This window comes from Meleagris gallopavo, chromosome 30, assembly GCF_000146605.3.
Source record: "Meleagris gallopavo isolate NT-WF06-2002-E0010 breed Aviagen turkey brand Nicholas breeding stock chromosome 30, Turkey_5.1, whole genome shotgun sequence".
Classification (NCBI taxonomy): Eukaryota; Metazoa; Chordata; class Aves; order Galliformes; family Phasianidae; genus Meleagris; species Meleagris gallopavo.
In genome coordinates, this window is record NC_015040.2 from 4,549,974 (window position 1) to 4,564,124 (window position 14,151).

At 45.4% G+C, this 14,151-nt stretch overlaps 1 non-coding gene across 1 annotated transcript; it reads left to right on the top strand.

Annotated features, from left to right (window-relative positions):
* The first annotated feature begins 14,075 nt into the window (after positions 1–14,075).
* TRNAV-CAC lies at positions 14,076–14,148 on the top strand. Its single transcript has one exon. It is a non-coding gene; the product is annotated as a tRNA-Val (tRNA).
* The last annotated feature ends 3 nt before the right edge of the window (positions 14,149–14,151 follow it).

The following is a 14,151-nucleotide window of genomic DNA, read 5'->3' on the forward strand; positions in this document are numbered from 1 at the left end:
GCGCCCGGCGCCCGCGGCGCACAGCCCTCAGCGCAGGCCCTGTCCGTGGTGCTGATGCGCGGCTCCGCCAGGGAGGGCACGCCGGGCAGCCCAGCCCTGCTCCTCCCGCCGCTCGTCCCCAGCTGCCCCCAGGGCGAGGACCGAGGGATCCCAACTCCACGACTGCCCTTCTCCTGAGCACCCATCCCTCTGTAGTCCCCAGATCACTAGCCAAGATCCCTGTGCCGAACCGGCCTCTGGCGGAGCTGCCCGGCTCGCTGACAGAGATTGGTCCGACTCCACAGGTGGCCGGAGTGCCCCTCGCCTCCTCCCAGCGCCTGTAGCATCCCCGGTTTAGCTCAGCTCTCTTCGCCCTCGGCCCAGCCTCTCTCCGCGCCCTTGCCAGAGCTCACCTGTCCCTGGGTCACCTTTGCGAGCTCGGGGGCTGGGAAAGCTGCCCTGCCTCTGCCTCGGGGATTTTATGAGCCACCGGAGAGGGGGGGGTTGGGCGGCGGGAGGAGCGCCCAGGCGGGGATTCTTCGCTTTGGCCAACGGGAGGCTGCTTTTCCTTGCAAATGCACGGATTGCACAGATTACATCATGGAGAGCTGCCTGCACTTCAGTGTAAAAGTCTCTTCCTCGTGTAAAGGGCGGTCAGAGGAGAGACGACATACAGCAACAGGTCTACCCAGTAGGGAAGAGATGCCTGGTCCCTTGGAAATAGGGCAGTGACAGGGAGGTGTGTTAACAAGCTGTCCCCATGCAAGACATGCTTTGCATATGCACAGGCAGAACCTGCCAGGAGAGCCAATTAGTGTTCTCTCATGCTTCAGTCTGACCTATACATTTTGTGCTGTGAACGTAAGTTGCTCAGTATTGTCCAGGACCAATCTCAAAACAGCTCTGTCCTTTCCATCTTACCATAGTGTCCCTCAGCTTGTGTTGCAAGTACCCTCTGATTTTCCATCCCATTGGACTAGCCAGGTTTCACCCTTAGCCTGTCTGCCTTTACTATCCTGTTTTCAGAGCTTACACTAATAACCAGTCCTCTACTTCTTCCCTGAGACACAGAGCTCAACTGCAAACTCAGATCTGAGTATCTAGAATCCATTTGATTCTTTCGTGTTCCTACTGCAAGGCAGTCAGACAGTCATTCCCTTGAGTGTGCCAAAGGACAAATCACTCAGCAGTGAGAAGAAATTTGTTCCCTAGCCCTTAAACCAGGAGCACACATTTCTGACTCTGACTGGAGAGTGTCAGCTGACATGGATTCGTGTTGTGCTTCTTAGATGGCAAACACACAGGTTGCAGGCACTAATTCTTCAAGGTTGCCCTGGATTGTCATAGTCAGTACACTGAGGTAAAGCTTTGCCTCCTGGTATATCCTGTGCACAAGATACATTATCACATTATGACAATGGAAAAAAAAATGATTATAACATTTATTAGCTAGAAATCAAAATGGTCCAAGTATAAAGGCTTGGTCTGTGTAACACTTGAGAGTCACATTCAGATCTGATGTTGAGAAATTGCTGCCTGCTATGAAGTGATGGAAAAAATCTCCTGTGGGCAAATACTATAGTCTTAAGTTCTGGATGTAAAAGCAGATGATAGAAAGGGAGTCATTTTTAAATGGCATTTGTTGCTATTCAAGTTACAGTATGACTAGAATGTAGTTAACTTCACAGTTTCCAACTTTTTTCTTTTCTTTTTCTTTTTTTTTCTTTTTTCCTAGCCTTTAGTGAATTGTGGGCTAACTCCTTTGGCTGGCCCACTGCCAAGGACCTGACCAGCCACTGTGACATTTTTGTTGTTGCTTAAGGTAAAAAACGGCTTTGAGCAGAATATACCTCTGTTTGGAGTGAATCAGTAAATAACCTGGCAGCCTGAAACGCAGACCCCTTGAAGTAAGAGATGGAGACTGAGCAGTACCCAATGACCTTGCTATGCATTAGTCACAGAATGAAGAATGTACACTGGCATATGGGCAAAAGAAAACATTACAGTGCTCAGCCTTGAACATGAATCTGTGAGAGACTATCATTCAAGAACCAAATCTGAAAGTCTCTGCTCTGGCTTTATACAGGCAAAGTAAGCAGAATTCTGGTGAAAAGTGAAAAGGATGGGAGCAGAAATTGGGAATGGCATTTTGTGAACAGTGCTGAGGGGTACTTAAATCATTCCAAAAGATATATCAAAAGGATACTAAGACATAGCTACTTTATTCCCCTACAAGATCCTACTGGGCAGGAAATCCATTGTAAGGGCCTGAGACTGGTGCTTATGGCTGTTACTACCCTTGCTGTCTCTCTTAAATCTTCCCTTATTTTTCCCAATTCCTCCTTTGCTCACCAGGACTCATCAAGTCTCTCTGTTCAGTCTTAGTGTGCCAACTGCTGCCATCCCCTGGCCCCAAGCTGCACCTGTAAAAACATCTTTCATTTTCCTCCAGCTTTTGCCTTTGAGCCTTCTGTTCCTGTGTAAAATGGAGAAAGACTCTATGGGGCAAAGAAATAGGCCACCAGGAATGATGAAGAACAAACCTGCCAGGTGCCCATCTGTGAACAGCAGCTTTTTTGCTGCTGTGGTGATTCCACAGGGGCCAAGAAGTGTCCAGACATTGCCTGTTTTCCTGAGAGCAGCAGCCTCTTCCTTTAGACATATAGTACAGGACTGAAGTCCTTGCTGTGCTGCCCCACTGTAATTTTGGGCAGCAATTTCAACCCAGCTGTGATTTCAGAAACTTGATTTTCAAAGAGATCTGAGATCTGAACATGAGTGCTACTGAATCAGGCTCAAGCTATCTCCAGCCCAAGATAGATACTTCTCTTTCAAACAATGTGCTTGAAATGTTGGCTTTATTTCAAAAAGAGACCTGGTAGCTCACTGTGTCTGTGAGATTCAGTCTCTCTGGTCTTTTCCATCTTGTGAGGTTCTGCAACTCCTCCATCTGCACACTATGTTTATTTCAGTAGGAGAGAGGGTTGGACAGATTTTTCTCGTAGAGAAAGTCTGGGATGAACTTAGAAGCCACAGTGGGAAAGGTCACCATTTTATTTAATTATTTTGAGTTGTTTTCCACCCCCTACTCAGAGCAGCCCTCAGGGCTTGGTAATTAGCAATGAAGTGAAGGGGGAGCGATCTGGACTTTGGCCCCAGCCGACCTGCTTGGTACAACTGATCTGATTAATGCACCTGGTCACATGGCGGCCACAGAGACTTGTTGCTGGGCATCCAGAGGTTTCCAAGGGAACCACTCCTCTTCCTGCCAGAGCTGCTCTGGGAGAGCCGCAGCCAGAGGGCCCGACACCCAGCCAGCAGCACTGGGGAGCAGCAAAGTGCAAGGAGCACCCCAAGCAGGGAGCACCTGCCCTGAACGGAGGGATATTCAGCAGCACATCTAACACCCCTTTCCCAAGTTGCGTTTAAGAACTCTTATATGACAAAGTTCTTTCTGGACAGAGATCCCATCCCCTAGCAAGCTGCACATGGAGCTGACTTGCCTGCACTGCAGAGCTCCCTTGCAACCCCATCTCCCCTCCCTCCCCAGGCTCTCTCTCTGCACACTGCTGGACTGTTGCCTACACACAAGCCTATGTCCCTTACATATTCTGGATGCTGTTTTTCACAATATGAGAAGTTAGTGCCCTAAAGAAATTAGCAGGCAGGGAGTTTAAAACAGACAAAAAGAAGTTCTTTTTCACACAGCACGTAATTAAATTTTGAAGCTCATTTGCCACAGGATATTGTGTAGGCTGAAAGTATAAATACGTCCAAAAGGTTTTAGACGAGTTTATGGAGGTTCGGTCTATCAATGGTGATTAAACTTAATCATCTGGATGCAACGTCCAGGCAGTCCTCACAGATTGCTGGAAGCTACAAAGCTACAGCTTGGAGAAGCCTTGTTCTTTAAACGCCTTTTCTTTGCAGACTGTCCTACGCATCTCCCTACAGTTACTGCCAGAACCAGTTCTCTGGGACAGGGCCACCTCTGCTGTGTATCAGTCAGCCCATGTTTATATTCCTAAGCGTTGTTGTGAGATGTTGTTTTAGGCTTTCAGAGGGATCTTAATAGTAAATCATTTGAGAAGCCTGGTCCTTCAGGAGTCTCCTCTTGTTTATTATTATTACACCTCTGTGAAACTCACCTCGTATGGTGAATTCTAAACAGTTAATTCAGCATCATTTGATACCAGATTTGAACATGGTGTCTCTTTTGAAGAGAAATTCCAGAAGGTAGAGAAAATTAGGCTTCAGTTGGCTCAAAAGTGTATATTACTGTGTAGCAAGGCAGTTTAATTCAGATCCCACTATATTAACTGGAAGCAAATTCAGAAAACAATGTAGTCATTGTGCTTACAATAGATTTTTTCAGGCAGGGCTGCTCTACATGCTTTTTCCAGGAGAAAAGTAAACTCGTGTGAGGAAAGGTGTAGAGGTAAATTCTGCTCTCATATGCTGTGGAATCAGTGTGGAGTATCTACAAATATCTGACAGCTTCTTAACTAGCACAGAATTTGCTGGCAATTAGTGAGAACTAGGATTTCATGGTGCTGACCTACAGAGACTAAGTCCTAAGAAACCCACAGACGTAGGTGGAATTATCACAAATTGATACTAATTTTGAGCTGACTGCAAATACCGGAGGCAAATGGCAATCCTTGGCCACTGCATATCTAAGACAGAACAGTGAGTACTGGTCCATCAAGTCTGTATGTTTTGTAGTATTTCACTTCTTGCAGAGGACAATAATGCTTCCAGAGAAAGATGTGTCCCTTCCAATAAGCAAAATCAAATGTCTGAGCATTGTCCTTTGTGCATGCATGTACAGATTCCTCTTCTGGTGCTTCCTGAAGACCATATTGGTCCAAATCATAACACGCTTGCTGTGCACTTATTATTCATGTTCCTTCTTCACTTCTTTCTCTTTTACTCTCATCCACATCTGTTCTCTTCTGCTCTTTCCTTCTTCTGTCTCTATTCTACTGTCCCTCCACATCATTCCAATCCAAACACCAAAAGCTTTTTTTGGATGAAAATGATGGAAAATAAACCTCTTGTGATGAGCTGCAGTATGTGCTCTGCTAGAGAGCAGTCTTATTCATTAAGGTAATGATCTTGTATGCATTTGGGCATGTTATCAGTAACACTCCAAAGGGAAATGGACTACTTAAATCTATTATACCACTGCTTTATTCACCATGTGCTGCCATTTACCTCCTACATGACACTGGGCTCTAATAGCACTTGTTCTGAGAAACCCTCCACATTACCCACAAGCAGTTCATTAATCTACTGTTTTCATTCTTGAAAATAAACAAACAAATAAATAAATAAAAGGCATCGACCACACCAGAGCACAGATGCTGAGTGCTCAGCTAAAAACGAAACAAATTTGTTGTGCCAGCAGCTCCAAGGTAACCCTACAAAGAACAGCACTTTCTGACAATGGGGAAAATAGGGGGACAGGGCTGTATGTTGGGTAACAAGCAAAGCTGCCAGCCAGCAGCTGCTGCAGGGAGACTTGGAGTATCTGTTTCCTGGAGGATCCTGCATCAGAATCAGTTCCCAGGTGGTGATATGAGCTCTGTGGAATGCTGCAGTTCCGTCCCAGAACATCAATTTTCCCAGGCAGAAGAAAAGAAATGGAAGGCATCTCTGAACTCCAGCCTGGGATCGCACAGGGGACTGGCAGAATTTACTCTGACCAGCTACAATGAGATGTTTCTTGAGAGCCCTCAAAGAAAAGTTTCCCAGACCCACACCTGAAACACGGTGGTCATGGGATTAATAAATAAATAAGTAAATAAATCTACAACTGCTTCATAAAACAGAAGAACTCTGCTAACGGCACAGGCTTTCTTTCCCTTCTCAGCACCGTGCTGAGGAGGCAAGTTGCTCCACCTCCTGGATGACTGAGCTCCCTGTCCAACTTCTCAGCCTCGAGCAGAGCTCACTGGAGAATGATGAAGGTGTGGTCCAAACATGATTATTTCTGCCAAATCTCTAAAACTAGCAAACAAAGCCTCCTGCTTACAGGAAGATGCAAGGCTTGTGGATAGGAGCTTACTTAAAAACAATTGCTAATCCATGTGAAAACGAAAGAATATCTGTGTCCACAAAACTGGCACAGACAGAAACAAGAGGTAACATTTTTTCATGCATGGAATTCAGGAATCTGGGATCTGTTCCTCTGAGACCTCTTGGCTCACTTTGTACTGCTTTGTCTATGAAAAAAAAAGCTACTCTTCTCTGGTTTCCTATAGGAAAAAAGAAAATATAGAGGTGAGATAGTCTGGCTGGTGAGAATTAGTGATGCAAATATTGGTCTTGAGGATCCATGGCATCTTGTCAACATCTACACTCCTCTTCTTGTCAAAGAGATTCCTTTCCCAGCTGAAGGAAGGATAAAGATGCTGGTAGCCAGAGAGGAAAGGGAGCAAGATGAAGGATTCCGCTCTGCAGATGTTGTAGGGCAGAAATAACTGCAAGAGGAAGTAATGAAATGATGGATCTTCTCTGATTCAAGACCCTAGTTGCTGCTTCTGGTCAGTGAGCAACCACAATCTGCCTACCAGATGTGCACAGCTGTCCCACACACGAAGCACTCCCCCAGGCCAGATCCTGCGCCCTGCCTGCTTCAATGTGTCTACACAGAATGGCTCAAAATGAGCGCAGCAGTGGGAGGTTCTTACAGAGGCATTTATTCTAACACAAAACGTTCTATTGGGGCACACGGGGGATGGAGCAAGGCCGGATGAACTCCTCTCCACTGAGCACTGCCTCACTGAAATCAATACATTATTATGGTAGTGACTCCAGCCCTTAATATTCTACCACTGAACAGCATCATGTCTGTGTTAAACAAGGGAGACTTAGTCTGAGGGAAATTCTTTTTTATGATACAGATACTCAAGTACTGGGACAGAGCACTAGGAAAAGGATAACATTTCCAATGTACAAGGTTTTGGAAAGGAAATTAAAACAAATCTCTTCCAGAGTAGAGTAGATGTAGGGCGGGGAAGGAGAGCCTTAGGGCAGCAGGATGGGATATCTGCTCAGCCTGATTTCTTTCTTGTGAAAAAAAAACAACCAAACACTTAGATCAGGTTTTATAGAACTGAATGATCTCCTGATGGCACTTGGAACGCTACTAGTGAACGACTCCTAGATTCAGAGACTGCCTCTGCCCCTCTTTCCTGCCTCTTTTCTCCAAATGTTAGCTGAGGTTTACCTGCTAACTGACACGTAAAACAGATGGGCAAATCTCTCCCTCACCCACTCTTTGCATATCTCTGCCTCTCATTGCCCCACTCGAGGCCTGTTTTCTTTTTTGATGCTTCTAATGAAATTAAGTGGCTGCAACCAAAAAGTTTCCACTTCCTGCCTCTGGGCTGATTACTGTAGAGCTGACAAAGGCAGCATCCTGCGCTGGAGCCTCTATGGATGGGAACCCTCAGAGGAAAGGATAAAGTGATGCTCCATGCCCTCTGCTCATCAACCACTGTTAGAGTACTGACTGCCTAAGCTGACTATCTAAGAGAGCAGGACCTGACCAGCCTGACTTCAGGGACCAAGGTCTCTGGGAAACATGCGCTAGTGCACAGATGCGTAACATTCTCACCAGTCCTTGATACTGGGCTTCAGTATGGGAATAAGCAAAGTCCCTTCACCAGCCATGCTGCAACAATCTTGATTGGTACTGCTGAAGGGGGAGCTGGTCTCGCTTGCTATTTTTGTTATGCTTAATGCTGTCTAGAGACACATCTCCACAGCCTTGGTGGATGAATCCTGTTGTGCCCTAGGTTGGGGTGGATAAATGGTCCATCATTCCAAACTTCTGCTTACCTACCTTGTCTTTGAAAGTAGTTGATAGAAGAGTCCAGTGCAAGTTCCAGCCGGGCTCAGTTTTTCTACATCTCACCTTGCTGTCTCAAGAGGAAAGTAAACAAGATTCTGCTCAGCATTGCAGAGAACAACTGCTCAAGTGTTGCCTGGCAGATGGGGCCCAAGAGGGAGACCATCTGTTCCTGAGTAAGGGCTTTAATTCCTCCCTGAGAGATCCTGGGCTGAAGATACCCAAGTAAGTTCAATGGGATAAGAGGCACCAGAATGCAGCCATGACCTTGATTCCTACTTCAGTCCTTGATGACTGGGCATCTTGCAGAAACAAGTCATGGCTAGGTCCTCAATTCTATGAGCCATTGGATATCTCCTATTCCCCAAAATTTCTTCTTTCTCCACATCTCCACCCTCTTTTCGGCAATCCTTCTCACATTTATGCAATGTGTTCCTTGTCGTGGAACTGGGCAGAGGCTGCGTAAGTTTCCTGCAGCTTTAACAGCTGCCACTAACTGCCCTTACACATCCTGCTCTCCTTGTCCAAAAAAGTGCAACTACCCCATACAAAGGCCATTTGCTTGATACTTCATTTTTGACTGTTCATCTGGTTCCTGCAGTACATCCTGGCAACACTGGAGGGCATTATGAAGAGGAACACTGGGAAGGTTTTGGTAATGCTGTTAGAGCTTGGAGAAGCTGCTGGCATCTCAGAGAGAGAGGAGAACAGTATCCAGGAAAGTCTGGAGAAGGAAAGAGCAATCTGCTGCTAGTCGGTATGTCTGAGAAGCTGGGAACATATTGCATTAAACTGATAATAACACCTTGAACAACAGGATGGTAGTTTCCATCTGGCCTAGTGCTGAGCTTGGTCTCTCTCATCTCTTCCCTGCCACAGCCAGGGAATGTTAGTCATAGAGTTGGCCAAAGGTCATCCAATAAGGCAGAACAAAGATGAAAAAAAGCCATATAGCAAAAGCAGGGTGCTCAGCAGCAGCAGCAGCTGCTGCTGCTGCAACTCTTGACTCTCCTCTCACCCCAGCTAGACCCTCCTTAAGCCTGGGAGGTGAAAGATGCTAAGAGCTATTTGCTTAATTAGTAGCAATAGCTGAAGTACTTGAGAAACAAAAGCTCCCCTCTCTCTCTGTGCCCCACTTTTACTTGGGAGCCAGGGATGGGGAGCAAATTGCTTGGAAGCCAGAAGGCACCCTGGATCTCGTCACCATGGCTGCACAGACACAGACTCCTGTTATCTCCAGAAGAACAAAACCCTCCTCCCCCCCTCTTCTGTCTCAGCTGGAGCTGATAGAAGGAGAAGAAATAAACAAAACACATTTTTAAAAAACACCCCAACCCAAAACAGCAAATAAATACTCAGGGAATAAACCAATCTTTGATAAAACATATTTGTTGCTGCAGTGGCTTTTGGGTTGCAGGAGAGTTGAATGACTCAAATGAGGATTTCAGGTTACAGAATCCATCTCAGTAATGCCATGAGTTATAAAATCACAACTCACAAACACGATAGATCATGCCAATTGCTTGAGAATAATGGTCTCTAGCTATACGTATCTAAAAGTGTACATCTGAGTTATTTATATATAGGGATGTATGTACTGTTACAATGAGTATATAGAATTTTTATGGACTCTTGTTTGAAACCCACAGGGATCACAACTGTTAATTTGCTGAGACTCTTCTGTGTCTGTATTTCACAATGCACATGGAGAGGTAGCAAGCAAATAGGCAAGGTAAGATAGCTGAATTAGTCAGCTAATAGATTTTCATGCTACCAGTTAAACTGCTTTTGGTATCTGGGCACCTTCACTCAGTGTGGATAGGATTTCTAAAGTAACACAGAATGAAAAACAAAGTGGGACTTTGATATGTACTCATAACCAAAAGGCTAAAAATACGTCAAACAGCATAACAGCAAAGCACTGAAAACTAGCACCCATATATTTATGTACTGCGAGAAATTAGGGCTATTACAGTTGCTCCAGGCTGGCTTCCCACATAAACTGGATAGATAATTTCACTTGGTGCTTCACACATCAAGCTCTGGCCATCTGGCTGAATGTGAGTGTACCTTTCAGCAACATGTCTCATTTTGGCTTGATGCCTCCACAGCCACCTCCCTACAACAGGCACTATTTCAATGTTTAATTACACTTAAAGTTGAAAAAGGACAGCTTGTTTTCAGTCTGTATCTTTCCAGTATCAGCTTCTGGATATGGAGTCTTTGGCTGTCTGTGTATGCATGCAGGGAGCTGTATGCTTAAATCAACCTGTTAACTGCATAAGAGATTAAGGGTCAGAGGATGGCTCACACAACAACTCTGTTTTTTAAAAATAAGTCATTAATAGGTGAATAAACAATGGAAATAACTGCTAATTCAAAAGTTAACCTAGTGCTCCCTATTTTGCACTGACTGGCAGACATAGTCTGTTCTTTGGCTCTTTTTCATTATCAGTTGAAATTAAAATGCTTGTAATTCTATCAAGAAAATTATGACTTTGTTATACAACATACATTTTGCTTACATAAATTTTGTCTTTGTTTACAACATTTTCTTCCAACTGCTAAGAAATACTTTCTTTTGATTCAAAAAGGTCAAAGAATGCCACATTAAACAGCTGATTATGCTTTTCAATTTTTCCACACAAGTATTTTCTCCTATCAGCATTTCCTTGGCCAAGCATAGTGAAGTGTTACCTGTGTAAGTCTAACCTGGGTCACAACAGACAAATCAGCAAGTGAAGTTTCTGTCGTGGGAGACTCACAGGGCTTGAGAGCTTACTCTTACTCTAAAACTTAGCTGACCTTCTTTAGCATATGGACCTACACGGTTAAACTCATTAGATCATGACAACAGCTTGCTCAGACCGGCCTGAAAAGATCAGGCTCTTATTGATAGCTCTGAGGACACTGTTATCACTACAGAATGCATGCTGCTCTCATCTTCTCCCACTGCCAAATAAATGTGAACATCTGCATAGCTATTGTAATAACAGCAATGCTAATATTAATGATACTGGAGTGAGATCTAGGTCTAGTTCCCAGTGCTCACATTCTCCTGGTCAACCATCTTCAGGATCTCTCTCAGATGTCTTTGAGAGCCTGGGTTAAGAAATCATTTTGAAGCAATTGCTGCTGATTTTTCCCCAAACCCACCAACAGTTAAAAAACTGAGTGTAGGATTTCAAAGCACATCAAGTGTTCCAGTTGTGTGGCCTTTCAATGAACTTACATGAGAAATAAATTGCTGTAAATGGCAGCCCAGGACTCTGAGGCTCCATTGTACCTATGCCTCTGACTTGCTGCATGCTCCAGAAAAATTATCATCTCATTGCATTTTTGACAGAGGAAGAGCAGTATGTCTGGGCCTGAGGTATAAGAATATGCCTCTTAGAAAAAAAGGCCCTGGAGAAGACCAGTGTCCCCCTTACACTCTGTTTGATGGACAGGACTTGCACTGGTGCTTAGGGAGGATGCTGTGGTTGAACATCATTGTCACCACTGTGCCCTATAACTAGCTGTAATGAAAGACTGGTTTTCAAAGGACACATATGATTGTGCTCACACGCTCCTTGGTCTGGCAGAAATAGCTAATATTTTCTTTTTGCAGAGCCAGTATTTGACCTCTCTCTTCCCTGCTGACCACGTGATCCTTTTATATATTAGCATGATGCGCTGGTTGTAGTGTCTCCCCCTTCGCTATCACTCACGTACATCCACCTCTCATCTCCCAGTATCCACCAACTCCCAGCATCTGTGCCACTTACTTGGCCTCTTTTCCTTTATGCTGCTCCCCTCCACAGTCGTGTGACTGCTATTGTGTGGTCCCTGTCGCACAAAAGCTAGCCTGACCTAATTTAAATCAGTCCTATTGAAGCTGTCCTTGTTTTATCTCCCAGCACAAGGGCTGCGCTCCCTTTCGGAGGTAGCACAAATGAATGGCTAATTGGGGGAGTATTGTGCAGGCAGTGTTGTCTCCAAGCCCTGACTGTCAGCTCTCCTGTTTGATGGTGCTCCAAGCTCCCCTCTCTTTTAGCAGCCATGCAGGCTGTTTTGAGAGCAGAGGGAGAAAAAGGGGAGAAAGGAACTCTGCAGTCATTGCAGCATGTCAAACAAAGCACGGCACAGCCACGTTCAGCACGCTGGTGAAAAGGCTAGCTTGGGGAGGGTTTCCTTCTTCAGAAAGGGCAGGTGCTGGTGATAATAGTAGAGAATATCCATCCTCCACCTCCAAACCACCCCCCTGCTTTCTTTTTCTTGTGTATTTATGTGACAGTCTTTCTTCAAACTCTAGAGATTGCCCTCGGGGAGGGGAGGTGAGGCATAGGCAGCTTTCATATGTGAGCTGCGCCACAGGGTTTGTAAATCTTGGGAGCAGAGAATGGGTCAGAGGCTGGAGGGGAGACTGAAATGTTGCCAGTTTCTTCACCTCCTGAGCAAACTCTGAGCAGTCACCACCAACCAACCTTTGTAAGCAAAGTAAGCAACATCCCTGGGAGCTATTCCAGCAAGTGGCAGGGCCCAGGACCCATCTACACAGTGTCCCAGGGTCCACCACTGACTGACTGAGGGATGACTGCAGTATTTTTTGAGTAAGTTTGGGAGTTAATACCAGACACACAATATCTTTTTTTCTGCTTTCTGCCTCTCATAGGTACCTCCCAGGAACTTCCTCCCTGGGGCTGTTTGGTCTGTTCATCTCCTTTTGCCACTGATCACTTGACTGAAAGAGACCTGTGGAAGAAAAACCTCAAGCATTTGAGTCTTTTCATTGATGATCTTGGTTCATTGCATATTCAATTTCTTCTGCACTAGGGAGAGGACTTTACCCTTACATTGATAAGATTTTCCCCCATCACACTTAGGTGATAACACAATGCAAAGGTTGCTACCAGAGTCCCCTCCTGCAGGCTCCGCCAGTTGCAGGCAAAAAGAGTGTAACACCACCATATTAAACAGTGGTGTGAAGCAAAGAAGTCCCAAGGCTCAAGATTTGTTATAGACTTTAATGTGATATTCTAAACCTCACTGCCAGTCAAATTAGAGAAAACATGAGCAAGTCAGAGTTTAAAGGCATGTGACAACCTTCTCTCTATTCCTTTTGGCTCCAAATCAAGAGATTAGCCACTAGAACATAAAATTAAATGTAACCATGAGGTTTTTTTCTTATAGGTTTCTTTCTTATAGGTTTATGGTTCATTTATCTCATCTAACTTTTTCTCTGCAGCCAGCAGAGCATAAAACACACTTCAAATAACAAAATAAAATGAGAAAAATGAATTATCATATTACCACCTTATCCCAAGGGCTGAAGATTTATAGAAAAAAAAAGAAGACAAAGTAGTGCTATAGGAGCACGTGCATTGCTAACACTGCACTAAGATAATAATAAGGATATGGCGTATTCCTAGAACCACACAGAACTGGGACCAGGGACTTTACCCAAAATCTCAGTGATGAGAGACTCACTACATGGCAATTGCCGGTGTCATCATACAGCACAGACTGTCTTGGAGAGACACAGTGAGCGTATTTTGCATTAGGAAGGTTTACTTGCAGGGAAGGAAGGGAGAAGCAGCACCAAATCTTAGATACCCATGACCAGTCATCCACCAGCTCCTGTCCTGAGGCCAGATTCACTCTGAGCAGCTCTGCAGGGAGCCCCACTCCCTGCTGCCACTGTTATACCGACATCTGGTGGCAGCTGCCTCAGGGAGAGGAGCTGCTACTTCTTCACATGTGGCCTAAAAGCACCACATCTTGTCCTCATGGCCTGCATACAGCCTGCACACCTGGCTTCGGCCTGAGCCACAGGGCTGAGGAGTGGGCATGGGCTGAGGGGTGCACGCTGCCAAGAGGGCATGCAGCAGGCCTGAGGCCTCCAGCAGTGCCATGAGGAGCTGGGCGCGAGGCCTCGTTGTGCTGTGGGCATTGTGCCATGTGTGAGGAATGCTCCTTCTGCTTCTTGCTGGGCTGTTCACCTTTCTGAAAGGAACACCAGCAGAATGCCCTCACACGCAGTGGTGTGGGACACCCACCTCTTCGTCAGCCAGCAGGCCTCTAGAGACAATAATGAAGAGACAGTCGGCACTCATTATTAAGGCTAGTTGCTTAGAACTCCACGCAAAGTTTGCTGGTACTCGGTGTAGGGTTTCTTAGTAGCATACAGGGATGTCCCCACACCAGTGACGTGCGTGCTATGCAGAGTACACACTGCTGAAAAGTCCAAGCAAGTCGTGTTTCCGTAGTGTAGCGGTTATCACGTTCGCCTCACACGCGAAAGGTCCCCGGTTCGATCCCGGGCGGAAACATTT